The 23,987-nt window shown below is 43.6% G+C and overlaps 26 non-coding genes and 2 pseudogenes across 26 annotated transcripts; all 28 read left to right on the top strand.

Moving 5' to 3' along the window:
* The first annotated feature begins 331 nt into the window (after positions 1 to 331).
* On the top strand, positions 332 to 450 carry LOC142510481 (5S ribosomal RNA). Its single transcript, XR_012808591.1, has one exon. It is a non-coding gene; the product is annotated as a 5S ribosomal RNA (ribosomal RNA).
* A 678-nt stretch (positions 451 to 1,128) lies between these two features.
* On the top strand, positions 1,129 to 1,251 carry LOC142510722 (5S ribosomal RNA; annotated as a pseudogene).
* Positions 1,252 to 1,934: 683 nt separating this feature from the next.
* On the top strand, positions 1,935 to 2,053 carry LOC142511713 (5S ribosomal RNA; annotated as a pseudogene).
* A 684-nt stretch (positions 2,054 to 2,737) lies between these two features.
* LOC142515796 (5S ribosomal RNA) lies at positions 2,738 to 2,856 on the top strand. Its single transcript, XR_012811622.1, has one exon. It is a non-coding gene; the product is annotated as a 5S ribosomal RNA (ribosomal RNA).
* A 1,256-nt stretch (positions 2,857 to 4,112) lies between these two features.
* On the top strand, positions 4,113 to 4,232 carry LOC142507809 (5S ribosomal RNA). Its single transcript, XR_012806053.1, has one exon. It is a non-coding gene; the product is annotated as a 5S ribosomal RNA (ribosomal RNA).
* A 682-nt stretch (positions 4,233 to 4,914) lies between these two features.
* LOC142506673 (5S ribosomal RNA) lies at positions 4,915 to 5,033 on the top strand. The gene has a single exon (XR_012804957.1). It is a non-coding gene; the product is annotated as a 5S ribosomal RNA (ribosomal RNA).
* A 680-nt stretch (positions 5,034 to 5,713) lies between these two features.
* LOC142515334 (5S ribosomal RNA) lies at positions 5,714 to 5,832 on the top strand. Its single transcript, XR_012811186.1, has one exon. It is a non-coding gene; the product is annotated as a 5S ribosomal RNA (ribosomal RNA).
* A 683-nt stretch (positions 5,833 to 6,515) lies between these two features.
* LOC142508569 (5S ribosomal RNA) lies at positions 6,516 to 6,634 on the top strand. Its single transcript, XR_012806776.1, has one exon. It is a non-coding gene; the product is annotated as a 5S ribosomal RNA (ribosomal RNA).
* Positions 6,635 to 7,316: 682 nt separating this feature from the next.
* On the top strand, positions 7,317 to 7,435 carry LOC142509061 (5S ribosomal RNA). The gene has a single exon (XR_012807250.1). It is a non-coding gene; the product is annotated as a 5S ribosomal RNA (ribosomal RNA).
* Positions 7,436 to 8,117: 682 nt separating this feature from the next.
* Positions 8,118 to 8,237, top strand: LOC142509408 (5S ribosomal RNA). The gene has a single exon (XR_012807583.1). It is a non-coding gene; the product is annotated as a 5S ribosomal RNA (ribosomal RNA).
* A 680-nt stretch (positions 8,238 to 8,917) lies between these two features.
* Positions 8,918 to 9,036, top strand: LOC142515932 (5S ribosomal RNA). Its single transcript, XR_012811752.1, has one exon. It is a non-coding gene; the product is annotated as a 5S ribosomal RNA (ribosomal RNA).
* Positions 9,037 to 9,703: 667 nt separating this feature from the next.
* Positions 9,704 to 9,822, top strand: LOC142515787 (5S ribosomal RNA). Its single transcript, XR_012811613.1, has one exon. It is a non-coding gene; the product is annotated as a 5S ribosomal RNA (ribosomal RNA).
* A 638-nt stretch (positions 9,823 to 10,460) lies between these two features.
* LOC142513568 (5S ribosomal RNA) lies at positions 10,461 to 10,579 on the top strand. The gene has a single exon (XR_012809508.1). It is a non-coding gene; the product is annotated as a 5S ribosomal RNA (ribosomal RNA).
* Positions 10,580 to 11,261: 682 nt separating this feature from the next.
* Positions 11,262 to 11,380, top strand: LOC142516139 (5S ribosomal RNA). The gene has a single exon (XR_012811950.1). It is a non-coding gene; the product is annotated as a 5S ribosomal RNA (ribosomal RNA).
* Positions 11,381 to 12,061: 681 nt separating this feature from the next.
* Positions 12,062 to 12,180, top strand: LOC142517386 (5S ribosomal RNA). The gene has a single exon (XR_012813135.1). It is a non-coding gene; the product is annotated as a 5S ribosomal RNA (ribosomal RNA).
* Positions 12,181 to 12,861: 681 nt separating this feature from the next.
* LOC142506346 (5S ribosomal RNA) lies at positions 12,862 to 12,980 on the top strand. The gene has a single exon (XR_012804640.1). It is a non-coding gene; the product is annotated as a 5S ribosomal RNA (ribosomal RNA).
* A 683-nt stretch (positions 12,981 to 13,663) lies between these two features.
* On the top strand, positions 13,664 to 13,782 carry LOC142506827 (5S ribosomal RNA). Its single transcript, XR_012805103.1, has one exon. It is a non-coding gene; the product is annotated as a 5S ribosomal RNA (ribosomal RNA).
* A 683-nt stretch (positions 13,783 to 14,465) lies between these two features.
* LOC142507268 (5S ribosomal RNA) lies at positions 14,466 to 14,584 on the top strand. The gene has a single exon (XR_012805528.1). It is a non-coding gene; the product is annotated as a 5S ribosomal RNA (ribosomal RNA).
* Positions 14,585 to 15,265: 681 nt separating this feature from the next.
* LOC142515820 (5S ribosomal RNA) lies at positions 15,266 to 15,384 on the top strand. Its single transcript, XR_012811644.1, has one exon. It is a non-coding gene; the product is annotated as a 5S ribosomal RNA (ribosomal RNA).
* A 683-nt stretch (positions 15,385 to 16,067) lies between these two features.
* LOC142517134 (5S ribosomal RNA) lies at positions 16,068 to 16,186 on the top strand. The gene has a single exon (XR_012812893.1). It is a non-coding gene; the product is annotated as a 5S ribosomal RNA (ribosomal RNA).
* Positions 16,187 to 16,867: 681 nt separating this feature from the next.
* LOC142517564 (5S ribosomal RNA) lies at positions 16,868 to 16,985 on the top strand. The gene has a single exon (XR_012813304.1). It is a non-coding gene; the product is annotated as a 5S ribosomal RNA (ribosomal RNA).
* A 614-nt stretch (positions 16,986 to 17,599) lies between these two features.
* On the top strand, positions 17,600 to 17,717 carry LOC142513560 (5S ribosomal RNA). The gene has a single exon (XR_012809500.1). It is a non-coding gene; the product is annotated as a 5S ribosomal RNA (ribosomal RNA).
* A 683-nt stretch (positions 17,718 to 18,400) lies between these two features.
* On the top strand, positions 18,401 to 18,523 carry LOC142506925 (5S ribosomal RNA). Its single transcript, XR_012805197.1, has one exon. It is a non-coding gene; the product is annotated as a 5S ribosomal RNA (ribosomal RNA).
* Positions 18,524 to 19,206: 683 nt separating this feature from the next.
* LOC142515049 (5S ribosomal RNA) lies at positions 19,207 to 19,325 on the top strand. The gene has a single exon (XR_012810914.1). It is a non-coding gene; the product is annotated as a 5S ribosomal RNA (ribosomal RNA).
* A 682-nt stretch (positions 19,326 to 20,007) lies between these two features.
* Positions 20,008 to 20,125, top strand: LOC142509237 (5S ribosomal RNA). The gene has a single exon (XR_012807421.1). It is a non-coding gene; the product is annotated as a 5S ribosomal RNA (ribosomal RNA).
* Positions 20,126 to 21,953: 1,828 nt separating this feature from the next.
* LOC142508035 (5S ribosomal RNA) lies at positions 21,954 to 22,071 on the top strand. Its single transcript, XR_012806268.1, has one exon. It is a non-coding gene; the product is annotated as a 5S ribosomal RNA (ribosomal RNA).
* A 683-nt stretch (positions 22,072 to 22,754) lies between these two features.
* LOC142516585 (5S ribosomal RNA) lies at positions 22,755 to 22,873 on the top strand. The gene has a single exon (XR_012812372.1). It is a non-coding gene; the product is annotated as a 5S ribosomal RNA (ribosomal RNA).
* Positions 22,874 to 23,558: 685 nt separating this feature from the next.
* Positions 23,559 to 23,676, top strand: LOC142507845 (5S ribosomal RNA). The gene has a single exon (XR_012806087.1). It is a non-coding gene; the product is annotated as a 5S ribosomal RNA (ribosomal RNA).
* The last annotated feature ends 311 nt before the right edge of the window (positions 23,677 to 23,987 follow it).

Below are 23,987 nucleotides of genomic sequence, written 5' to 3'. Positions count from 1 at the left end.
CTATTTTTTTCATCTTATTTTTTTTAATTTTCTGTGAACATTTAGCGATTTTTGTTGTCGTGAGCCGGTGCTGTGCGGAAGGGTATAACGCATATTACTCCGGAGACGGTTAACTCATTAAAAACAATTATTTCGGCTGTTTTATCCCTAATTTACGTAAACGGTCGCGACACGAGTACTTCCCAGGGAGGTTACCCATCCTAGCTCTGCCATCGCGCTAGAACGCGTAACTTCATGGTTCTGATTGGGCGAGAGCAGTGCCGCGTGTTGTCCATCGTCGCCTTCTCCACACGTACACTTGGGATATAAGAATAAACATCCATTCAATGTCAGGTGCGATCATACCAACACTAATGCACCGGATCCCATCAGAACTCCGAAAGCTAAGCGTGCTTGGGCGAGAGCAGTAATAGGATGGGTGACCCCCTGGGAAGTCCTCGTTTGCACCCTTTTTCGTGTTTTTCTATTTTGATTACTTGTTGACAGACGATTTTCGGCTCAAGTCATCTGACTCTCGATCAGGACAAGAGAAGACATGTGAAATCAACGTAGCTCGGGCACTGCCGGATTTTGACCAAATTTTAGGCTAATTTGATTGTAAACGGGCAAACGAATGAGACTCATTACTCCGCAATGAGCTGGCGAGGTTTTAGCCGAATTCCTTCTCTAAAACCCTCTAATTTGCGATTTTCCGCTTCTATTAAGCTTCCGTTTCCTCGATAAATCCGCTTAGGAAGTCCGAAATTCGATTCCGGTTCCATTTTATCGTATCCCAGGCATAATAATAGCTTTACATTCGCTATTTTCTTCATCTTATTTTTTTTAATTTTTTGAACATTTAGCGATTTTTGTTGTCGTGAGCCGGTGCTGTGCAGAAGGGTATGACGCATATTACTCCGGAGACGGTTAACTCATTAAAAACAATTATTTCAACTGTTTTAGCCATAATTTACGTAAACGGTCGCCACGAGGACTTCCCAGGGAGGTCACCCATCCTAGCTCTACCATCGCGTCAGAACGCTTAACTTCATGGTTCTGATTGGGCGAGAGCAGTGCCGCGTGTTGTCCATCGCCGCTCCGCTCCACACGTACTCGAGGGTAATAAGAATAAACATCCCACTAAATGTCGGGTACGATCATACCAGCACTAATGCACCGGATCCCATCAGAACTTCGAAGTTAAGCGTGCTTGGGCTAGAGCAGTACTAGGATGAGTGACCGACCCCCTGGGAAGTCCTTGTGTTGCACCCATTTTCGTGTTTTTATATTTTTAATAACTTGTTGAAAGACGATTTTCGACTCAAATCATCTGAATCTCGATCGAGACCAAATAAGACATGTGGAATCAACGTAATTCGGGCACTGTCGGATTTGGACAAAATTTTAGCCTAATTTGATTGTAAACGGGCAAACGAACGAGACTCATTAATACGCAATGAGCTGGCAAGATTTTAGCCGAATTTTTTCTTTAAGACCCTCTAATTTCCGATTTTCCGCTTCTGTTAAGCTTCCGTTTCCTCGAAAAATCCGCTTAGTAAGTACGAAATTCGATTCCGATTTCATTTTATCGTATCCCAGTCATAATAATAGCTTTACATTCGCTATTTTCTTATTCTTATTTTTTTTTCAATTTTCTGGAAACATTTAGCGATTTTTGTTGTCATGAGCCGGTTCTGTGCGGAAGGGTATGACGCAGATTACTCCGGAGACGGTTAACTCATTAAAAACAATTATTTCAACTGTTTTATCCATATTTACATAAACGGTCGCGACACGAGGACTTCCAAGGAAGGTCAACCATCCTAGCTCGGCAATCGCGCCAGAACGCTTAACTTCATGGTTAGGATTGGACGAGTGCAGTGCCGCGTGTTGTCCATCGCCGCTTGCTCCACACGTACTCGAAGGATATAAGAATAAACATCCTACTCAATGTTGGGTTCGATCATACCAGCACTAATGCACCGTATCCCATCAAAACTCCGAAGTTAATCGTGCTTGGGCAAGAACAGTACTAGGATGGGTGACTCCCTGGGAAGTTCTCGTGTTGCACCATTTTTCGTGTTTTTCTATTTTTGATTACTTGTTGACAGAAGACTTTCGGCTCAAATCATCTGAATCCCGATCAGGACCAGAGAAGACATGTCAAAATCAACGTAGCTCGGGCACTGCTGGATTTGGACAAAATTGTAGGCTAATTTGAGTGTAAACGGGCAAACGAACGAGACTCATTACTCCGCAATGAGCTGGCGAGATTTTAGCCGAATTTCTTCTCTAAGACCCTCTAATTTGCGATTTTTCGCTTCTGTTAAGCTTCCGTTTCCTCGAGAAATCCGCTTAGGAAGTCCGAAATTCGATTGCGGTTCCATTTTATCGTATCCCAAGCATAATACTAGCCTTACATTTGCTATTTTCTTCTTCTTTTTTTTTTTCTATTTTCTGGGAACATTTAGCGATTTTTGTTATCGTGAGCCGGTTCTGTGCGGAAGGGTATGACGCAGATTACTCTGGAGACGGTTAACTCATTAAGAACAATTATTTCGACTGTTTTATCCATAATTTACGTAAACGGTCGCGACACGAGGTCTTCCCAGGGAGGTCACCCATCCTAGCTCTGCCATCGCGCCATAACGATTAACTTCATGGTTCTGATTGGGCGAGAGCAGTGCCAAGTGTTGTCCATCGCCCCCCGCTCCATACGTACTCGAGGGATATAAGAATAAACATCCCACTCAATGTCGGGTGCGATCATACCAGCACTAATGCACTGGATCCCATCAGAACTCCGAAGTTAAGCGTGCTTGGGCGAGAGCAGTACTAGGATGTGTGACCCCCTGGGAAGTTGTCGTGTTGCATCCCTTTTCGTGTTTTTATATTTTTGATTACTTGTTGACAGACGATTTTCGGCTCAAATCATCTGAATCTCGATCGGGACCAGATAAGACGTGAAATCAACGTAGCTCAGGAACTGCAGGATTTGGACAAAATTGTAGCCTAATTTGATTGTAAACGGGCAAACGAACGAGACTCATTAATCCGCAATGAGTTGGAGAGATTTTAGCCAAATTCCTTCTCTAAGACCCTCTAATTTGCGATTTTTCGCTTCTGTTAAGCTTCCGTTTCCTCGAGAAATCCACTTAGGTTGTCCGAAATTCGATTCCGGTTCCATTTTATCGTATCCCAGGCATAATAATAGCTTTACATTAGCTATTTTCTTCTTCTTATTTTTTTCTATTTTCTGGGAACATTTAGCGATTTTTGTTGTCGTGAGCCGGTGCTGTGCGGAAGGGTATGACGCAGATTACTCCGCAGATGGTTAACTAATTAAAAACAATTATTTCGACTGTTTTAACCATAATTTACGTAAACGGTCGCGACACGAGGACTTCCCAGGGAGGTCACCCATCCTAGCTCTGCCATCGCGCCAGAACGCTTAACTTCATGGTTCTGATTGGGCGAGAGCAGTGCCGCGTGTTGTCCATTCACGCCCGCTCCACACGTACTCGAGTGATATAAGAATAAACATCAAACTCAATGTCGGGCACTGCCGGATTTGGACAAAATTGTAGCCTAATTTGATTGTAAACTGGCAAACGAACGAGACTCATTAATCCGCAATGAGCGGGAGAGATTTTAGCCGAATTCCTTCTCTAAGACCCTCTAATTTGCGATTTTCCGCTTCTGTTAAGCTTCTGTTTCCTCGAGAAATCCGCTTAGGAAGTCCGAAATTCAGTTTCGCTTTCCTTGTATCGTATCCCAGGCATAATAATAGCTTTACATTCGCTATTTTCTTATTCTTATTTTTTTCTATTTTCTGGAAACATCTAAAGATTTTTGTTGTTGTGAGTCGGTTCTGTGCGGAATGGTATGACGCAGATTACTCCGGAGACAGTTAACACATTAAAAACAATTATTTCGACTGTTTTAGCCATAATTTACGTAAACGGTCGCGACACGAGGACTTTCCTGTGAGGTCACCCATCCTAGCTCTTCAATCGCGTCAGAACGCTTAACTTCATTGTTCTGATTGGGCGAGAGCTGTGACGCGTGTTGTCCATCGCCGCCCGCTCCACACGTACTAGAGGGATATAGGAAATAACATCCCACTCAAAGTCGGGTGCGATCATACCAGCAATAATACACCGGATCCCGTCAGAACTCCGAAGTTATGCCGTGCTTGGGCGAGAGCAGTACTTGGATGGGTGACTCCCTGGGAAGTCCACGTGTTGCACCCCTTTTCGTGTTTTTCTATTTTTGATTGCTTGTTGACAGAAGATTTTCGGCTCAAATCATCCAACTCTCGATCAGGACCAGAGAATACATGTGAAATCAACGTAGCTCGGGCACTGCCGGATTTGGTCAAAATTGTAGGCTTATTTAATTGCAAACGGGGAAACGAACGAGACACATTAATCCGCAATGAGCTGGCGAGATTTTAGTCGAATTCCGTCTCTAAGACCCTCTAATTTGCGATTTTCCGTTTCTGTTAAGCTTCCGTTTCCTCGAGAAATCCACTTAGGTTGTCCGAAATTCGATTCCGGTTCCATTTTATCGTATCCCAGGCATAATAATAGCTTTACATTAGCTATTTTCTTCTTCTTATTTTTTTCTATTTTCTGGAAACATTTAGCGATTTTTGTTGTCGTGAGCCGTTTCTGTGCGGAAGAGTATGACGCAGATTACTCCGGAAACGGTTAACTCATTAAAAACAATTATTTCAACTGTTTTAGCCATTATTTACGTAAACGGTCGCGACACGAGGACTTTCCAGGGATGTCACCCATCCTAGCTCTGCCATCGCGCCAGAACGCTTAACTTCATTGTTCTGATTGGGCGAGAAAAGTGCCGCGTGTTGTCCATCGCCGCCCGCTCCACACATACTCGAGGGATATAAGAATAAACATCCCACTCAATTTCGGGTGCGATCATACCAGCACTTATACACCGGAACCCATAAGAACTCCAAAGTTAAGCGTGCTTGGGCGAGAGCAGTACTTTGATGGATGACCCCCTGGGAAGTACTCGTGTTGCATCCATTTTCGTGTTTTTCTATTTTTGATTACTTGTTGACAGACGATTTTCGGCACAAATCATCTGACTCTCGATAAGGACTAGAGAAGACATGTGAAATCAACGCAGCTCAGGCACTGCCGGATTTGGACAAAATTGTACGCTAATTTGATTGTAAACGGGCAAACGAACGAGACTTATTACTCCGCAATGAGCTGGCGAGATTTTAGCCGAATTCCTTCTCTAAGACCCTCTAATTTGCGAGTTTCGCTTATGTTAAGCTTCCGTTTCCTCGAGAAATCCACTTAGGAAGTCTGAAATTCAATTCCAGTTCCATTTTATCGTATCTCAGGCATAATAATAGCTTTACATTCCCTATTTACTTCTTCTTATTTTTTTCTATTTTCTGGGAACATTTAGCGATTTTTGTTGTCGTGAGTCGGTGCTATGCGGAAGGGTATGACGCAGATTACACCGGAGACGGTTAACTCATTAAAAACAATTATTTCGACTGTTTTAGCCATAATTTACTTAAAAGGTCACGACACGAGGACTTCCCACGGACGTCACCCATCCTAGCTCTGCCATCGCGCCAAAACGCTTAACTTCATGGTTCTGATTGGGCGAGAGCAGTGCCGCGTGTTGTCCATCGTCGCCCGCTCCACACGTACTCTAGGATATAAGAATAAACATCCCACTAAATGTCGGGTGCGATCATACCAGCAATAATGCACCGGATCCCACCAGAACTCCGAAGTTAAGCGTGCTTGGGCGAGAGCAGTACTAGAATGGGTGACCCCCTTGGAAGTCCTCGTGTTGCACCCCTTTTCGTGTTTTTCTATTTTTGATTACTTGTTGACAGATGATTTTCGGCTCAAATCATCTGAATCACGATCGGGACCAGATAAGACATGTGAAATCAACGTAGCTCGGGCATTGCCGGATTTTGACAAAATTGTGGGCTAATTTGATTGTAAACGGGCAAACGAACGAGACTCATTCTTCGCAATGAGCTGGCGAGATTTTTGCCGAATTCCTTCTCTAAAACCCTCTAATTTGCGATTTTCCGATTCTGTTAAGCTTCCGTTTTCTCGAGAAATCCGCTTAGGAAGTCCGAAATTCGCTTCCGGTTTTATTTTATCGTATCCCAGACATAATAATAGCTTTACATTCCCTATTTTTTTATTCTTATTTTTTTTTTCTATTTTCATGGAACATTTAGCGATTTTTGTTGTCGTGAGCCGGTTCTGTGCATAAGGGTATGATGCAGATTACTCCGGAGTCGGTTAACTCATTAAAAACAATTATTTCGACTATTTTAGCCATAATTTATGTAAACGGTCGCGACGCGAGGACTTCCCATGGATTTCACCCATCCTAATTCTGCCATAGCGCCAGAAAGCTTAACTTCATGGTTCTTATTGGGCGAGAGCAGTGCCGCGTGTTGTCCATCGTCGCCCGCTCCACACGTACTCGAGGGATATAAGAATAAACATCCACTCAATGTCGGGTGCGATCCTACCAGCACTAATGCACCGGATCCCATCATAACTCCGAACTTAAGCGTGCTTGGGCGAGAGCAGTACTAGGATTGGTGACCCCCTGGGAAGTCCTCGTGTTGCACCCCTTTTCGTGTTTTTCTATTTTTGATTACTTGTTGACGGACGATTTTGGGCTCAAATCATCTGAATCTCGATCGGGAACAGATAAGACATGTGAAATCAACGTAGCTCGGGCACTGCCGGATTTGGACAAAATTGTAGCCTAATTTGATTGTAAACGGGTAAACGAACGAGTCTCATTACTCCGCAATGAGCTGGCGAGATTTTAGCCGAATTTCTTCTCTAAAACCCTCTAATTTGCGATTTTCCGCTTTTGTTAAGCTTCCGTTTCCTCGAGAAATCCGCTTAGGAAGTCTGAAATTCGATTCCGGTTCCATTTTATCTTATCCCAGGCATAATAATAGCTTTACATTCGCTATTTTTTTCTTCTTATTTTTTTTCTATTTTCTTGGAATACTTAGCGATTTTTGTGATCGTGATCCGGTTCTGTGCAGAAGGGTATTACGTAGATTACTCCGGAGACGGTTAACTCATTAAAAACAATTATTTCGACTGTTTTATCCATAATTTATTTAAACGGTCGCGACACGAGTACTTCCCAGGGAGGTTACCCATCCTCGCTCTGCCATCGCGCCAGAACGCTTAACTTCATGGTTCTGATTGGGCGAGAGAAGTGGCGCGTGTTGTCCATCGTCGCCTTCTCCACACGTACTCTTGGGATATAAGAATAAACATCCACTCAATGTCCGGTGCGATCATACGAGCACTAATTCAACGGATCCCATCAGAACTCCGAAGTTAAGCGTGCTTGGGCGAGAGCAGTACTAGGATGGATGACCCCCAAGGAAGTCCTCGTGTTGCACCCCTTTTCGTGTTTTTCTATTTTTGATTACTTGTTGACAGACGATTTTCGGCTCAAATCATCTGAATCTCGATCGGGACCAGATAAGACATGTGAAATCAACGTAGCTCGGGCACTGCAGGATTTAGACAAAATTGTAGCCTAATTTGATTGTAAACGGGCAAACGAATGAGACTAATTACTCCGCAATGAGCTGGCGATATTTTAGCCGAATTCCTTCTCTAAGACCCTCTAATTTGTGATTTTCCGCTTCTGTTAAGCTTCCGTTTCCTCGAGAAATCCGCTTAGAAAGTTCGAAATTCGATTTCGGTTTCACTTTATCGTATCCCAGGCATAATAAAATCTTTACATTCGCTATTTTCTTCCTCCTATTTTTTTCCTATTTTCTGGGAACATTTAGCGATTTTTGTTGTCGTGAGCCGGTTCTGTGCGGAAGGGTATGACGCAGATTACTCCGGAGATGGTTAACTCATTAAAAATAATTATTTCGACTGTTTTATCCATAATTTACGTAACCGATCACGACACGAGGACTTTCCATGGAGGTCACCCATCCTAGCTCTGCCATTGCGCCCGAACGCTTAACTTCATGGTTCTGATTGGGCGAGAGCAGTGCCGCGTGTTGTCGATCGTCGCCTTCTCCACACGTACTCTTGGGATATAAGAATAAACATCCACTCAATGTCCGGTGCGATCATACCAGCACTAATTCACCGGATCTCATCAGAATTCCGTAGTTAAGCATGCCTTGGGCGAGAGCAGTACTAGGATGGGTGACCCCCTGGGAAGTCCTCGTGTTGCACTCCTTTTCTTGTTTTTCTATTTTTAATTACTTGTTGACAGACGATTTTTGGATCAAATCATCTGAATCTCGATCGGGACCTGATAAGACATGTCCAATCAACGTAGCTCGGGCACTGCCGGATTTGGACAAAATTGTAGCCTAATTTGATTGTAAACGGGCAAACGAACGAGACTCATTACTTCGCAATGAACTGGCGAGATTTTAGCCGAATTTCTTCTCTAAAACCCTCTAACTTGCGATTTTCCGCTTCTGTTAAGCTTCCGTTTCCTCGATAAATCCGCTTAGGAAGTCCAAAATTCGATTCCGGTTCCATTTTATCTTATCCCAGGCATAATAATAGCTTTACATTCGCTATTTTCTTCTTCTTATTTTTTTCTATTTTCTGGGAATACTTAGCGATTTTTGTTGTCGTGAGCCGGTTCAGTGCAGAAGGGTATTACGTAAGTTACTCCGGAGAAGGTTAACTTATTAAAAACAATTATTTCGATTGTTTTATCCATAATTTACTAAACGGTCGCGACACGAGTACTTCCCAGGGAGGTTACCCATCCTAGCTCTGCCATAGCGCCAGAACGCTTAATTTCATGGTTCTGAATAGGCGAGAGCAGTGCCGCGTGTTGTCAATCGTCGCCTTCTCTACACGTACTCTTGGGATATAAGAATAAACATCCCCTCAATGTCTGGTGCGATCATACCAGCACTAATGCACCGGATCGCATCAGAACTCCGAAGTTAAGCGTGCTTGGGCGAGAGCAGTACTAGGATGGATGACCCCCAAGGAAGTCCTCGTGTTGCACCCCTTTTCGTGTTTTTCTATTTTTGATTACTTGTTGACAGACGATTTTCGGCTCAAATCGTCTGAATCTCGATCGGGACCTGATAAGACATGTGAAATCAACGTAGCTCGGGCACTGCCGGATTTGGACAAAATTGTAAACGGGCAAACGAACGAGACTCATTACTCCGCAATGAGCTGGCGAGATTTTAGCCGAATTCTTTCTCTAAGACCCTCTAATTTGCAATTTTCCGCTTCTGTTAAGCTTCCGTTTTCTCGAGAAATTCGCTTAGGAAGTTAGAAATTCGATTTCGGTTCCACTTTATCGTATCCCAAGCATTATAAAAGCTTTACATTCGCTATTTTCTTCTTCTTATTTTTCTCGTATTTTCTGGCAACATTTAGCGATTTTTGTTGTCCTGAGCCGGTTCTGTGCAGAAGGGTATTACGTAGATTACTCCGGAGACGGTTAACTCATTAAAAACAATTATTTCGAATGTTTTATCCATAATTTACGTAAACGGTCGCGACACGAGGACTTTCCAGGGAGGTCACCCATCCTAGCTCTGCCTTCGCGCCAGAACACTTAACTTCATGGTTCTGATTGGACGAGAGCAGTGCCGCGTGTTGTCCATCGCCGCCCGCTCCACACATACTCGAAGTATATAAGAATAAACATCCCACTCAATATCGGGTGCGATCATACCAGCACTAATGCACTGGATCCCATCAGAACTCTGAAGTTAAGCGTGCTTGGGCGAGAGCAGTACTAGGATGTGTGACCCCCTGGGAAGTCTTCGTGTTGCACCCCTTTTCGTGTTTTTCTATTTTTGAATACTTGTTGATAGACGATTTTTGGCTCAAATCATCTTAATCTCGATCGTGACCAAATAAGACATGTGAAATCAACGTAGCTCGGGCACTGCCGGATTTGGAAAAAATTGTAGCCTAATGAGTTTGCGATATTTTAGCCAAATTCCTTCTCTAAGACCCTCTAATTTGCGATTTTCCGCCTCTGTTAAGCTTCCGTTTCCTCGAGAAATCCACTTAGGAAGTTCGAAATTCGATTTCGGTTCCACTTTATCGTATCCCAGGCATAATAAAAGCTTTAAATTCGCTATTTTCTTCTTCTTATTTTTTTCCTATTTTCTGGGAACATTTAGCGATTTTCGTTGTCGTGAGCCGGTTCTGTGCGGAAGGGTATTACGTAGATTACTCCGGAGACGGTTAACTCATTAAAAACAATTATGTCGACTGTTTTATCCATAATTTACGTAAACGGTCGCGACACGAGTACTTCTCAGGGAGGTTACCCATCCTAGCTCTGCCATCGCGCCAGAACACTTAACTTCATGGTTTTGATTGGGCGAGAGCAGTGCCGTGTGTTGTCCATCGTCGCCTTCTCCACACGTACTCTTGGGAGATAAGAATAAACATCCACTCAATGTCCGGTGCGATCATACCAGCATTAATTCACCGGATCCCATCAGAACTCCGAAGTTAAGCGTGCTTGGGCGAGAGCAGTACTAGGATGGGTGACCCCCTGGGAAGTCCTCGTGTTGCACCCCTTTTCGTGTTTTTCTATTTTTGATTACTTGTTGACAGACGATTTTCGGCTCAAATCATCTGAATCTCGATCGGGACCTGATAAGACATGTGAAATCAACGTAGCTCGGGCACTGCCGGATTTGCACAAAATTGTAGCCTAATTTGATTGTAAACGGGCAAACGAACGAGACTCCTTACTCCGCAATGAGCTGACGAGATTTTAGCCGAATTCATTCTCTAAGACCCTCTAATTTGCGATTTTCCGCTTCTGTTAAGCTTCCGTTTCCTCAATAAATCCGCTTAGGAAGTCCGAAATTCGATTCCAGTTCCACTTTATCTTATCCCAGGCAAAATAATAGCTTTACATTCGCTATTTTCTTCCTCCTATTTTTTTCCTATTTTCTGGGAACGTTTAGCGATTTTTGTTGTCGTGAGCCGGTTCTGTGCGGAAGGGTATGACGCAGATTACTCCGGAGATGGTTAACTCATTAAAAATAATTATTTCGACTGTTTTATCCATAATTTACGTAAACGATCGCGACACGAGGACTTCCCATGGAGGTCACCCATCCTAGCTCTGCCATTGCGCCAGAACGCTTAACTTCATGGTTCTGATTGGGCGAGAGCAGTGCCGCGTGTTGTCCATCGTCGCCTTCTCCACACGTACTCTTGGGATATAAGAATAAACATCCACTCAATGTCCGGTGCGATCATACCAGCACTAATTCACCGGATCCCATCAGAATTCCGAAGTTAAGCGTGCTTGGGCGAGAGCATTACTAGGATGGGTGACCCCCTGGGAAGTCCTCGTGTTGCACCCCTTTTCGTGTTTTTCTATTTTTGATTACTTGTTGACAGACTATTTTCGGCTCAAATCATCTGAATCTAAATCGTGACCATATAAGACATGTGAAATCAACGTAGCTCGGGCACTGCGGATTTCGACAAAATTGTAGCCTAATTTGATTGTAAACGGGCAAACGAACGAGGCTCATTACTCCGCAATGAGATGGAGAGATTTTAGCCGAATTTCTTCTTTAAGACCATCTAATTTGATATTTTCCGCTTCTGTTAAGCTTCCGTTTCCTCGAGAAATCCGCTTAGTAAGTTAGAATTTCGATTTCGGTTCCACTTTATCGTATCCCAGGCATAATAAAAACTTTACATTCGCTATTTTCTTCTTCTTACTTTTTTCCTATTTTCTAGGAACATTTAGCGATTTTTGTTGTCGTGAGCCGGTTCTATGCGGAAGGGTATGAACAGATTACTCCGGAGACGGTTAACTCATTAAAAACAATTATTTCGAATTTTTTATCCATAATTTACGTAAACAGTCGCGACACGAGGACTTCACAGGGAGGTCACCCATCTTAGCTCTGCCATCGCGCCATAACGCTTAACTTCGTGGTTCTGATTGGACGAGAGCATTGCCGCGTGTTGTCCCTTGCCGCCCGCTCCACACATACTCGAAGGATATAAGAATAAACATCCCACTCAATGTCGGGTGCAATCATACCAGCACAAATGCACTGGATCCCATCAGAACTCCGAAGTTAAGCGTGCTTGGGCGAGAGCAGTACTAGGATGTGTGACCCCCTGGGAAGTCTTCGTGTTGCAATCTTTTCGTGTTTTTCTAATTTTGATTACTTGTTGACAGACGATTTTTGGCTCAAATCATCTGAATCTCGATCGCGACCAAATAAGACACGTGAAATCAACGTAGCTCGGGGACTGCCGGATTTGGACAAAATTGTAGCCTAATTAGATTGTAAATGGGCAAACGAACGAGACTCATTACTCCACAATGAGCTGGCAAGATTTTAGCCGAATTCCTTCTCTAAGACTTTCTAATTTGCGATTTTCCGCTTCTGTTAAGCTTCCGTTTCCTCGAGAAATCCGCTTAGCAAGTCCGAAATTCGATTTCGGTTCCACTTTATCGTACCCCAAGCATAATAAAAGCTTTACATTCGCTATTTTCTTCTTCTTATTTTTTTCCTATTTTCTGGAACATTTATCGATTTTTGTTGTCGTGAGCCGGTTCTGTGCGGAAGGATATGACCCAGATTACTCCGGAGACGGTTAACTCATTAAAAACAATTATTTCGAATGTTTTATCCATAATTTACGTAAACGGTCGCGACACGAGGACTTCTTAGGGAGGTCACCGATCCTAGCTCTGCCATCGCGCCAGAACGCTTAACTTCATAGTTCTGATTGGACGAGAGCGGTGCCGCGTGTTGTCCATCGCCGCCCACTCCACACATACTCGAAAGATATAAGAATAAACATCCCACTTAATGTCGGGTGCGATCATACTAGCACTAATGCACTGGATCCCATCAGAACTCCGAAGTTAAGCGTGCTTCGGCGAGAGCAGTACTAGGATGTGTGACCCCCTGAGAAGTCTTCGTGTTGCACCCCTTTTCGTGTTTTTCTATTTTTGAATACTTGTTGACAGACGATTTTCGGCTCAAATCATCTGAATCTCAATCGTGACCATATAAGACATGTGAAATCAGCCTAGCTCGGGCACTGCCGGATTTGGACAAAATTGTAGCCAAATTAGATTGTAAACGGGCAAACGAATGAAACTCATTACTCTGTAATGAGCTTGCGAGATTTTAGCCAAATTCCTTCTCTAAGGCCCTCAAATTTACGATTTTCCATTTCTGTTAAGCTTTTGTTTTCTCGTGAAATCCGCTTAGGAAGTTCGAAATTCGATTTCGGTTCCACTTTATCGTATCTCAGGCATAATAAAAGCTTTACATTCGCCATTTTCTTCTTCTTATTTTTTTCCTATTTTCTGGGGACATTTAGCGATTTTTGTTGTCGTGAGCCGGTTCTGTGCGGAAGGGTATGACCCAGATTACTCCGGATACGATTAACTCATTAAAAACAATTATTTAGAATGTTTTATCTATAATTTACGTAAACGATCGCTACACGAGGACTTCCCAGGGAGGTCACCCATCCTAGCTCTGCCATCGCGCCAGAATGCTTAACTTCATGGTTCTGATTGGACGAGAGCAGTGCCGCGTGTTGTCCATCGTCGCCCGCTCCACACATACTCGAAGGATATAAGAATAAACATCCCACTCAATGTCGGGTGCGATCATACCAGCACTAATGCACTGGATCCCATCAGAACTCCGAAGTTGAGCGTGCTTGGGCGAGAGCAGTACTAGGATGTGTGACCCCCTGGGAAGTCATCGTGTTGCACCCCTTTTCGTGTTTTTCTATTTTTGAATACTTGTTGACAGAATATTTTTGGCTCAAATCATCTGAATCTCGATCGTGACCAGATAAGACATATGAAATCAACCTAGCTCGGGCACTGCCGGATTTGGACAAAATTGTAGCCTAATTAGAATGTACACGGGCAAACGAACGAAACTCATTACTCCGCAATGAGCTTGCGAGATTTTAGCCAAATTCCTTCTCTAAGACCCTCTAATTTGAGATTTTCCGCTTCTATTAAGCTTCCGTTTCCTCGAGAAATCTGCTTAGAAAGTCCGAAACTCGATTTAGGTTCCACTTTATCGTATCCCAGGCATAATAAAAACTTTACATTCGCTATTTTCTTCTTCTTATTTTTTTCCTATTTTCTGGGAACATTTAACGATTTTTGTTGTCGTGAGCCAGTTCTGTGCGGAAGGGTATGACGCCGATTACTCCGGAAACGGTTAACTCGTTAAAGACAATTATTTCGACTGTTTTATCCATAATTTACGAAAATGGTCGCGACACGAGGACTTCCTAGGGATGTCACCCATCCTAGCTCTGCCATCGCGCCAGAACGCTTAACTTCATGGTTCTGATTGGGCGAGAGCAGTACCGCGTGTTGTCCATCGCCGCCCGCCCCACACGTACGCGAGGGATATAAGAATAAACATCCCACTCAATGTCGGGTGCGATCATACCAGCACTAATGAATCGGATCCCATCATAACTCCGAAATTAAGCGTGCTTGGGCGAGAGCAGTACTAGGATGGGTGACCCCCTGGGAAGTCCTTGTGTTGCACCTCTTTTCGTGTTTTTCTATTTTGATTACTTGTTGACAGACGATTTTGGCTCAAATCATCTGAATCTCGATCGGGACCAGATAAGACATGTGAAATCAACGTAGCTCGGGCACTGCAGGATTTGGAAAAAATTGCAACCTAATTTGATTGTACACTAGCAAACGAAGGAGATTCATTACTCTGCAATGAGCTGACGAGATTTTAGTCGAATTCCTTCTCTAAGACCCTCTAATTTGCGATTTTCCACTTCTGTTAAGCTTCCGTTTCCTCGAGAAATCCTCTTAGGAAGTTCGAAATTCGATTTCGGTTCCATTTTATCGTATCCCAGACATAATAATAGCTCTACATTCGCTATTTTCTTCTTCTTATTTTTTTCCTATTTTCTGGGAACATTTAGCGATTTTTGTTGTCGCGAACCGGTTTTGTTCGGAAGGGTATGACGCAGATTACTCCGGAGACGGTTAACTCATTAAAAACAATTATGTCGACTGTTTTATCCATAATTTACGTAAACAATCGCGACACGAAGACCTCCCAGGGAGGTCACCCATCCTAGCTCTGCCATCGCGCCAGAACGCTTAACTTCATGGTTCTGATTGGGCGAGAGCAGTGCCGCGTGTTGTCCATCGCCGTCCGCTCCACACGTACGCGAGGGATATAAGAATAAACATCCGACTCAATGTCGGGTGCGATCATACCAGCACTAATGCACCGGATCTCATCAGAACTCCGAAGTTAAGCGTGCTCGGGCGAGAGCAGAACTAGGATGGGTGACCCCCTGGAAAGTCCTCGTGTTGCACCCCTTTTCATGTTTTTCTATTTCTGATTACTTGATGACAGACGATTTTGGGATCAAATCATCTGAATCTCGATCGTGACCAGATAAGACATGTGAAATCAATGTAGCTCGGGCACTGCCGGATTTGGACAAAATTGTAGCCTAATTAGATTGTAAATGGGCAAACGAACGAGACTCATTATTCCGCAATGAGCTGGCGAGATTTTAGCCGAATTCCTTCTCTAAGACCCTCTAATTTGCGATTTTCCGCTTCTGTTAAGCTTCCGTTTCCTCGAAAAATCCGCTTACATAGTCCAAAATTCATTTCCGGTTTCATTTTATCGTATCCCAGGCATAATAATAGATTTACATTCGCTATTTTCTTATTCTTATTTTTTTTTCAATTTTCTGGGAACATTTAATGATTTTTGTTGTCGTGAGCCGGTTCTGTGCGGAAGGGTATGACGCAGATTACTCCGGAGATGGTTAACTCATTAAAAACAATTATTTCAACTGTTTAGCCATAATTTACGTAAACGGTCGCGACACGAGGACTTCCCACGGAGGTCACCCATCCTAGCTCTGCCATCGCGCCAGAACGCTTAACTTCATGGTTCTGATTGGGCGAGAGCAGTGCCGCATGATGTCCATCGCCGCCCGCTCCACACGTACTCGAGGGATATAAGAATAAACATCCCACTCAATGTCGGGTGCAATCATACCAGCACTAATGCTCCGGATCCCATCAGAACACCGAAGTAAAGCGTGCTTGGGCGAGAGCAGTAAGAGGATGGGTGACCCCCTGCGAAGTCCTCGTGTTGCACCCCTTTTCGTGTTTTTCTATTTTTGATTACTTGTTGACAGACGATTTTCGGCTCAAATCATTTGAATCTCGATCGGGACCAGATAAGACATGTGAAATCAACGTAACTCGGGCACTGCCGAATTTGGAAAAATTTGTAGCCTAATTTGATTGTAAACGGGCAAACGAACGAGACTCCTTACTCCGCAATGAGCTGGCGAGATTTTAGCCGAATTCATTCTCTAAGACCCTCTAATTTGCAATTTTCCGCTTCTGTTAAGCTTCCGTTTCCTCGAGAAATCCGTTTAGGAAGTCCGAAATTCGATTCCGGTTCCATTTTATCGTATCCCATGCATAATAATTGCTTTACATTCGCTATTTTCTTCTTCTTATTTTTTTCTAATTTCTGGGAACAATTAGCGATTTTTGTTGTCGTGAGCCGGTTCTGTGCGAGGGGTATGACGCAGATTACTCCGGAGACGGTTAACTCATTAAAAAGAATTATTTCGACTGTTTTATCCATAATTTACTTAAATGGTCGTGACACGAGGACTTCCCAAGGAGGTCACCCATCCTAGCTCGGCCATCGCTCCAGAACGTTTAACTTCATGGTTCCATTTGGGCGAGAGCAGTTCCGCGTGTTGTCCATCGCCGCCCGCTCCACACGTACTCAAGGGATATAAGAATAAAAATCCAACTCAATGTAGGGTGCGATCATACCAGCACTAATGCACCGGATCCGATCAGAACTCCGAAGTAAAGCGTGCTTGGACGAGAGCAGTATTAGGATGGGTGACCACTGGGAAGTCCTCGTGTTGCACCCCTTTTCGTGTTTTTCAATTTTTGATTACTTGTTGACAGACGATTTTCGGCTAAAATCATCTGAATCTCGATCGGGACCAGATACGACATGTGAAATCAACGTAGCTCGAGCACTGCCTGATTTGGACAAAATTGTAGCCTAATTTGATTGTAAACGGGCAAACGAACGAGACAAATTACTCCGCAATGAGCTGGCGAGATTTTAGCCGAATTCCTTCTCTAAAACCCTCTAATTTGCGATTTTCCGCTTCTGTTAAGCTTGCGGTTCAATTTTATCGTATCCCAGGCATAATAATAGCTTTACATTCGCTATTTTCTGGGAACATTTAGCGATTTTTGTTGTCGTGAGCCGGTTCTGTGCGGAAGGGTATGACGTAGATTACTCCGGATACGGTTAACTCATTTAAAACAATTATTTCGGTTGTTTTATCCATAATTTACGTAAAAGTCGCGACACGAGGACTTCCCAAGGAGGTCACCCATCCTAGCTCTGTCATCGCGCCAGAATTCTTAACTTCATGGTTCTGATTGGGCGAGAGCAGTGCCGCGTGTTGTCCATCGTCGCCCGCTCCACACGTACTCGAGGGATATAAGAATAAGCATCCCACTCAATGTCGGGTGCAATCATACCAGCACTAACGCACCGGATCCCATCAGAACTCCGAAGTAAAGCGTGCTTGGGCGAGAGCAGTACTAGGATGGGTGACCCCTGGGAAGTCCTCGTGTTGCACCCCTTTTCGTGTTTTTTTATTTTTGATTACTTGTTGACAGATGATTTTCGGCTCAAATAATCTGAATCTCGATCGGGACCAGATAAGACAAGTGAAATCAACGTAGCTCGGGCACTGCCGGATTTGGACAAAACAGTAGCCTAATTTGATTGTAAACGGGCAAACGAACGAGACTCATTACTCCGCAATGAGTTGGAAAGATTTTAGCTGAATTCCTTCTCTAAAACCCTTTAATTTGCGATTTTCCGCTTCTGTTAAACTTCCGTTTCCTCGAGAAAATCGCTTAGGAAGTTCGAAATTCGATTCCGGTTCCATTTTATCGTATCCCAGGAATAATAATAGCTTTACATTCGCTATTTTATTCTTCTTAATTATTTTTCAATTTTCTTGGAACATATAGTGATTTTTGTTGTCGTGAGCCGGTTCTGTGCGAGGGGTATGACGCAGATTACTCCGGAGACGGTTAACTCATTAAAAACAATTATTTCGAATGTTTTATCCATAATTTACGTAAACGATCGCGACACGAGGACTTCCCAGGGAGGTCACCCATCCTAGCTCTGCCATCGCGCCAGAACGCTTAACTTCATGGTTCTGATTGGGCGAGAGCAGTGTAGCGTGTTGTCCATCGTCGCCCGCTCCACACGTACACGAGGAATATAAGAATAAACATCCCACTCAATTTCGGGTGCGATCATACCAGCACTAATGCACCGGATTCCATCAGAACTCCGAAGTTAAGCGTGCTTGGGCGAGAGCAGTACTAGAATGGGTGATGGACCCCCTGGGAAGTCCTCGTGTGGCACCCCTTTTCATGTTTTTCTATTTTTGATTACTTCTTGACAGACGATTTTCGGCTCAAATCATCTGAATCTCGATCGTGACCAGATAAGACATGTGAATCAACGTAGCTCGGGCACTGCCGGATTTGGACAAAATTGTAGCCTAATTAGATTTAAACGGGCAAACGAACGAGACTCATTACTCCGCTATGAGCTGGCGAGATTTTAGCCGAATTTCTTCTCTAAGACCTTCTAATTTGCGATTTTCGGCTTCTGTTAAGCTTCTGTTTCCTCGATATATACGCTTACGAAGTCCAAAATTCATTTCCGGTTTCATTTTAGCGTATCCCAGGCAAAATAATAGAGTTACATTCGCTATTTTCCTATTATTATTATTTTTTTCTATTTTCAGGGAACATTTAATGATTTTTGTTGTCGTGAGCCGGTTCTGTGCGGAAGGGTATGACGCAGATTACTCCGGAGATGGTTAACTCATTAAAAACAATTATTTCTACTGTTTTAGCCTTAATTTACGTAAACGATCGCGACACGAGGACTTCCCACGGAGGTCACCCATCCTAGCTCTACCGTCGCGCCAGAACGCTTAACTTCATGGTTCTGATTTGGCGAGAGCAGTGCCGCATGTTGTCCATCGCCGCCCGCTCCACACGTACTCGAGGGATATACGAATAAACATCCCACTCAATGTCGGGTGCGATCATACCAGCACTAATGCACCGGATCCCATCAGAACTCCGAAGTAAAGCGTGCTTGGACGAGAGCAGTAATAGGATGGGTGACCCCCTGCGAAGTCCTCGTGTTGCACCCCTTTTCGTGTTTTTCTATTTTTGATTACTTGTTGCCAGACGACTTTCGCCTCAAATCATCTGAATCTCGATCGGGACCAGACAAGACATGTGAAATCAACGTAGCTCGGGCACTGCCGGATTTGGACAAAATTGTAGCCTATTTTGATTGTAAACGGGCAAACGAACGAGTCTCATTACTCCGCAATGAGCTAGCGAGATTTTAGCCGAATTCCTTCTCTAAGATCCTCTAATTTGCGATTTTCTGCTTCGTTTAAGCTTCCGTTTCCTCGAGAAATCCGCCTAGGAAGTTCGAAATTCGATTCCGGTTCTATTTTATCGAATCCCAAGCATAATAATAACTTTACATTCGCTATTTTCTTCTTCTTTTTTTTTTCTATTTTCTGAGAACATTTAGCGATTTTTGTTGTCGTGAGCCGGTTCTGTGCGGAAGGGCATGACGTAGATTACTCCGGAGATGGTTAACTCATTAAAAACAATTATTTCGACTGTTTTATCCATAATTTACGTAAACGATCGCGACACGAGGACTTCTCAGGGAGGTCACCCATCCTAGCTCTGCCATCGCGCCAGAACGCTTAACTTCATAGTTTTGATTGGGCGAGAGCAGTGCCTCGTGTTGTCCATCGCCGCCCGCTCCACACGTACTCGAGGGATATAAGAATAAACATCCCACTCAATGTCATGTGCGATCATACCAGCACTAATGCGCCGGATCCATCAGAACTCCGAAGTTAATCGTGCTTGGGCGAGAGCAGTACTAGGATGGTTGACCCCCTGGGAAGTCCACGTTTTGCACCCCTTTTCGTGTTTTTCTAATTTTGATTACTTGTTGACAGACGATTTTCGGCTCAAATCATCTGAATCTCGATCAGGACCAGATAAGACAAGTGAAATCAACGTAGCTCAGGCACTGCCGGATTTGGAAAAAATTGTAGGCTAATTCGATTGTAAACGGGCAAACGAACGAGACTCATTACATCGCAATGAGCTGGCAAGATTTTAGCCGAATTTCTTCTCTAAATCCCTCTAATTTACGATTTTCCGCTTCTGTTAAGCTTCTGTTTCCTCGAAAAATCCGTTTAGGAAGTCCGAAATTTGATTCCGGTTCCATTTTATCGTATCCCAAGCATAATAATAGCTTTACATTCGCTATTTTCTTCTTCTTATTTTTTTTTTCTATTTTCTGGGAACATTTAGCGAGTTTTGTTTTCGTGAGCCGGTTTTGTGCGGAAGGGCATGACGTAGATTACTCCGGAGATGGTTAACTCATTAAAAACAATTATTTTGACTGTTTTATCCATAATTTACGTAAACGGTCGCGACACGAGGACTTCCCCGGGAGGTCACCCATCCTAACTCTGCCATCGCGCCAGAACGCTTAACTTCATGGTTTTCATTACTTGTTGACAGACGATTTTCGGCTCAAATCATCTGAATCTCGATCGGGACTAGATAAGACATGTGAAATCAACGTAGCTCGGGCACTGCCAGATTTGGACAAAATTGTAGCCTAATTTGATTGTAAACGAGCAAACATACGAGACTCATTACTCCGCAATGAGCTGGCGAGATTTTAGCCGAATTCCTTCTCTAAGACCCTCTAATTTGCGATTTTCCGCTTTTGTTAAGCTTCCGTTTCCTCGAGAAATCCGCTTAGGAAGTTCGAAATTCAATTCCGGTTCCATTTTATCGTATCCCAGGCATAATAATAGCTTTACATTCGCTATTTTCTTCTTCTTATTTTTTTTTTCTATTTTCTGAGAAAATTTAGAGATTTTTGTTGTTGTGAGCCGGTTCTGTGTGGAAGGGTATGAAGTAGATTACGCCGGAGATGGTTAACTCATTAAAAACAATTATTTCGACTGTTTTATCCATAATTTACGAAAACGGTCGCGACACGAGGACTTCCCAGGGAGGTCACCCATCCTAGCTCTGCCATCGCGCCAGAACGCTTAACTTCATGGTTTTGATTACTTGTTGACAGACGATGTTCAGCTCAAATCATCTGAATCTCGATCGGGACCAGTTAAGTCATGTAAAATCAACGTAGCTCGGGCACTGCCGGATTTGGACAAAATTGTAGCCTAATTTGATTGTAAACGGGCAAACGAACGAGACTCTTTACTCCGCAATGAGCGAGCGAGATTTTAGCCGAATTCCTTCTCTAAGACCCTCTAATATGCGATTTTTCGCTTCTGTTAAGCTTCCGTTTCCTCGAGAAATCCGTTTAGGAAGTCTGAAATTCGATTTCGGTTCAATTTTATCGTATCCCAGGCATAATAATAGCTTTACATTAGCTATTTTCTTCTTATTTTTTTTCTATTTTATGGGAACATTTAGCGATTTTTGTTGTCGTGAGCTGGTTCTGTGCGGAAGGATATGACGCAGATTACTCCGGAGACGGTTAACTCATTAAAAACAATTATTTCGACTTTTTTCGCTATAATTTCCGTAAACGGTCGCGACACGAGGACTTCCCATGGAGGTCACCCATCCTAGCTCTTCCATCGCGCCAGAACGTTTAACTTCCTAGTTCTGATTGAGCGAGAGCAGTGCCGCGTGTTGTCCATCGCCGCCCGCACCACACGTACTCGAGGGATATAAGAATAAACATCCCACTCAATGTCGGGTGCGATCATACCAGCACTAATGCACCGGATCCCATCAGAACTTCGAAGTTAAGCGTGCTTGGGCGATAGCAGTACTAGGATGGGTGACCCCTGGGTAGTCCACGTTTTGCACCCTTTTTCGTGTTTTTCTATTTTTGATTACTTGTTGACAGACGATTTTCGGCTCAAATCATCTGAATCTCGATCGGGACCAGATAAGACATGTGAAATCAACATATCTCGGGAACTGCCGGATTTGGACAAAATTGTATGCTAATTTGATTGTAAACGGGCAAACAAAGGAGACTCATTACCCCGCAATGAGCTGGCAAGATTTTAGCCGAATTCCTTCTCTAAGACCCTCTAATTTGCGATTTTTCGCTTCTGTTAAGCTTTCGTTACCTCGAGAAATCCGCTTAGGAAGTCCGAAATTCGATTCCGATTTAATTTTATCGTATCCCAAGCATAATAATAGCTTTACATTCGCTATTTTCTTCTTCTTAATTTTTTCCTATTTACTGGGAACATTTAGCGATTTTTGTTGTAGTGAGCCTGTTATGTGCGGAAGGGTATGACGTAGATTACTCAGGAGACGGTTTACTCACTAAAAACAATTATTTCGACTGTTTTAGCTATAATTTACGTAAACGGTCGCGACACGAGGACTTCCCAAGTAGGTCACCCATCTTAGCTCTGCCATCAAGCCAGAACGCTTAACTTCATGGTTCTGATTGGGCGAGAGCAGTGTCGCGTGTTGTCCATCGGCGCCCGCGCCACACATACTCAAGGGATATAAGAATAAACATCCCACTCAATGTCGGGTGCGATCATACCAGCACTAATGCACCGGATCCCATCAGAACTCCGAAGTTAAGCGTGCTTGGGCGAGAGCAGTACTGGGATGGTTGACCCTCTTGGAAGTCCTCATGTTGCAACCCTTTTCGTGTTTTTCTATCTTTGATTACTTGTTGACAGACGATTTTCGGCTCAAATCATCTGAATCTCGATCGGAACCAGATAAGACATGTGAAATCAACGTAGCTCGGGCACTGCCGGATTTGGACAAAATTGTAGCCTAATTTGATTGTAAACGGGCAAATGAACGAAACTCATTACTCCGCAATGAGCTTGCGAGATTTTAGCCGAATTATTTTTCTAAGACCCTCTAATTTGAGATTTTCCGCTTCTGTTAAGCTTCTGTTTCCTCGAGAAATCCGCTTAGGAAGTCCGAAATTCGATTCTGGATCCATTTTATCGTATCCCAGGCATAATAATAGCCTTACATTCGCTATTTACTTCTTCTTATTTTTTTTTTCTATTTTCTGAGAACATTTAGCGATTTTTTTTGTCGTGAGCCGGTTCTGTGCGGAAGGGTATGATGTCGATTACTCCGGAAACGGTTAACTCGTTAAAAACAATTATTTCGACTGTTTTATCCATAATTTACGAAAACGGTCGCGACACGAGGACTTCCTAGGGATGTCACCCGTCCTAGCTCTGCCATCGCGCCAGAACGCTTAACTTCATGGTTCTGATTAGGCGAGAACAGTGCCGCGTGTTGTCCATCGCCGCCCGCGCCACACGTACTCGAGGGATATAACAATAAACATCCCACACAATGTCCGGTGCGATCATAACAGCACTAATGCACCTGATCCCATCAGAACTCAGAAGTTAAGCGTGCTTGGGGAGAGTAGTACTAGGATGGGTGACCCCCTGGGAAGTCCTTGTGTTGCACCCCTTTTCATGTTTTTCTATTTTTGATTATTTGTTGAGAGACGATTCTCGGCTCAAATCATCTGAATCTCGATCGGGCCAGATAAGTGATGTAAAATCAACGTAGCTCGAGCACTGTCGGATTTGGACAAAATTGTAGGCTAATTTATTGTAAACGGGCAAACGAACGAGACTCATTACTCCGCAATGAGCTGGCGAGATTTTAGCCGAATTCCTTCTCCAAGACCCTTTAATTTGCGATTTTCCGCTTCCGTTAAGCTTCCGTTTCCTCGAGAAATCCGTTTAGGAAGTCCGAAATTCGATTTCGGTTCCATT

Source organism: Primulina tabacum, chromosome 10, assembly GCF_025594145.1.
Source record: "Primulina tabacum isolate GXHZ01 chromosome 10, ASM2559414v2, whole genome shotgun sequence".
Taxonomy (NCBI): domain Eukaryota; kingdom Viridiplantae; phylum Streptophyta; class Magnoliopsida; order Lamiales; family Gesneriaceae; genus Primulina; species Primulina tabacum.
This window is presented reverse-complemented; position numbering and strand designations above follow the sequence as displayed.